Below are 3138 nucleotides of genomic sequence, written 5' to 3' on the forward strand. Positions count from 1 at the left end.
AAAATTTTTATTTTATATTGGTTTGCATGTAAAGCTCATATACATTGCTTTTCATGCCAGATCTTTGCCATCTCCTTCACCCACCATCACATTACCTCTACCCATCAAATTGTGCGACCCTGGGATTGCCTCCCCCTGCCCATCTTCACCCTCTGTTCCTACCCTCCCCCCTTGAATTCTTATACCTGTTTTACCAGTTATTTTTATAATTCTACAATAATAGTGCTATCTAGTATTTGTTCTTATGGGACTGAGTTAGTTTATTTAGCATAATACACTCCAGTCCCTCCCAATTTATGTAATATTTTTCAAAATCATTGCTCCTGCATGCTGCATAGTAAAAATCACATTTATTAAGGGACTTGCACACCTGATTATTTTAAGTGTTATCAACAAAGAATTGAATTTGCAAAACCTATGTGGTTTATAAAGACAACAGTGAACACAAGAGAGAAAGAAAGCAGCTGCTGAGGTTGCTTATATATGCCCAAACCCTCATGGGATATGTTTGACTGGTTTGGAGGTTGGGTGTCATGATTTCCTGGGACATCCCGGTTCACTGGCGTAATGACATGTTTGGTGCTTCTGTTTGTGTTTGTTTATTTTTATTTTCATTAAATTTCATTTCATGCATACCGTCTAATCAGATCCTACTGATACAAGAGGAGATTGTCCCTCCTTCTCCATCGGGGCATCTGGTGGATTCAAACCACATGCCTTCAGGATGGCAGTGCAGCTTCTTGCCACTTGGCCACCAGAGCTCCCTTGACGCTTCTGTTTTATAGCTTAGTTCATTGTGTGAGTCCCTGAGTCTTAAATACTTGCAAGTGGCTACTCAAGGCCCAACAATTGGTCTGTATTCACATGTAGACCCAGAGGAAGAAGGAGAGTCAGAAATAGAAGGAGTGTATGGAATATGTGGGTATCTGTCTCCATGAATAACTGTCTTTGCCATGAAACCTGCAGGAGTGGATGGTATTCAGTCCTTAATGAACATTTTGATCAAAGATTCCATAGATCTAAAGAGGGTAAATGTAGAACAGATTTTCAAAATTTCATGGACTATGTAGACTTCGAATAGACTTTTTATGATGCAACCAGAGACTAGTTATTTCAGAAGTGGATGGCCAATCCTCCTTCTTAGTCTGTCTTAATCTGGAAGTGCCACTGAAACCTGTCCACCATGGGTGACCCATTGGTATTAAAATATTGGTGGTACAGCTTCAAACATCATAGGAAGCTACCTCAGTACAGTAAACTGCAGACAAGTACTGTATTCATAAGAAGAAACAATGAACAAGCAAGCACATATGTCTTGCTTGTGAGAGTGTAGCTGGGATGCTTCTTGGAGGGAAGGATGGGAAAACTTCATCTCACATACTTTGGGAATGTTGTTAGGGGGAGCCAATCTCTGCATAAAGACACCATGCTTGGAAAAATGGTGGTTAATGAAGAAGAAAAGACCCTCAAGGAGGTGAATTGACGCAGTGACACTAACAATGGACTCTAGTGGGTCATAGATGATGAGGATGGCACAGGATAGGGGAGCGATCAGGTCTGATGTTCATAGGATCCACTATGAATCATATTTGGCTCAATGGCACCTAACAACAACATGTCATTGTTGTTGTTAGGTGCCATTGAGTTGTCAACGACTCATAGTGACCCTATGAATGAAAGACCTGAGCACTGTTCATAGAGTTTCCGGAGGCAAGCTATTTTGGAAGTGGATGCCAATCCTGTTTCCAAGCTTGTTTTAATCAGGAAGCTCCACTAAACACTGTCCACCATGGGTGACCATTGTCACATTTGACACATCAGTGTCACAGTGTTTAGCATCACAGCAACCACGAGTTACCTCTGTATAGCAATTCACAGACTAGTGCTATAGTGCTTAGAAGAATGTTTGACAAAAAACAATTTAAACCAGACCTGAGGGCCGTAGAGTAAAATCACCCACCTTGGGCTTGGTAGCATAACTTTCTGTCTGCTAGGCCAACATAGCTGTCTCTATGTTGTTGTTGTTATTGTTATTAAGTGCCATCAATTCGTAGATGACTCCTAGTGACCCTATGAATGAAAGACCTGAGCACTGTTCACAGAGTTTCTGGAGGCAAGCCATTTCATAGACCTTGGAAAAAGGTGCAGCCGGGGAGCTCCTTGGAGGAAAGGATAATGAAACTTTGTCTTGAAGACTTTGGCCATGCTGTTAGAAGGAACCAGTCCTTGGAGGAAGACCTCATGCTTGGAAAGCTCCTCGATGAGATGGATTGGCAGTAGCTATTATGGTGGACTTGAGTATGTCAGAGATGGTTAGGATAACACTGGATAGGACAGGGTTCCGGTCCATTGTTCATAGGATCGCTGTGAGTGAATGCTTCACCAAACAGCACTTACCAGCAACAACATCGACTTTTTGGTTTAATTCCTGAAACTATTCCCTGGGGTAATCTTTAATTCTTAAACCCCAAACACCCTTAGAATCATCTTAAAATAATTTAAAAAATGGATTCCATTTTAATAATAATAAAAAAATAATTGTCTGGAGTAGTATGTCCTTTCAAGAACCATCTAGATGGCAAACTGGTTAAACAGTAGCAACAACAACAATAAACGGAACGATCTCCTTGGGATTCAAGGGGCCTCGGTGGCACAGTGGGTTAGGCATTGGGTTGCTGAGCAGAAGGTTGGTAGTTTGCCTCTCCCAGCCACTGTGTAAGAGAGGGAGGAGTTATTCTGCTTCTGTGACGGTTCGAGCACCTCACAAGGCACCTTTACCCTGTACTGTTGGGTTGCTGAGTTGACTCCATGGGGCAGGGTTGTGGGGATCAACCTGATAGCAGCTTGAAAGATGAGATAGGAACCTTAAGGGCAGTGAGTTTGTATTAAAGAGGAATAGAGAAGGTGACTGAGAATGATCACACGTGAAGAATGTCACAACATTGCTTATGTCAAAAGGGTTGACTTGGTGACTCTTTTGCTGGGGATGCTCTCAACAACTTGTATGCAGAACAGATTATCTGGGATGCTGGGCTGTATGAGGAGAAATGTGGCATCAGGATTGGTGGAAGATTCATCAACAATCTGTGTTATGCAGATGACACAACCCTGCTTGCTGAAACTGAGGAGGACCTGAAG

At 42.2% G+C, this 3138-nt stretch overlaps 1 protein-coding gene across 14 annotated transcripts in view; it reads left to right on the forward strand.

Moving 5' to 3' along the window:
* The window catches only part of DYSF (dysferlin), a 238455-nt gene that overhangs the window by 23908 nt on the left and 211409 nt on the right, over positions 1-3138 (forward strand). The window lies entirely within an intron of this gene.

Source organism: Elephantulus edwardii, unplaced genomic scaffold, assembly GCF_000299155.1.
Source record: "Elephantulus edwardii isolate Elephantulus edwardi_28Jun2011 unplaced genomic scaffold, EleEdw1.0 scaffold00011, whole genome shotgun sequence".
Lineage (NCBI taxonomy): Eukaryota > Metazoa > Chordata > Mammalia > Macroscelidea > Macroscelididae > Elephantulus > Elephantulus edwardii.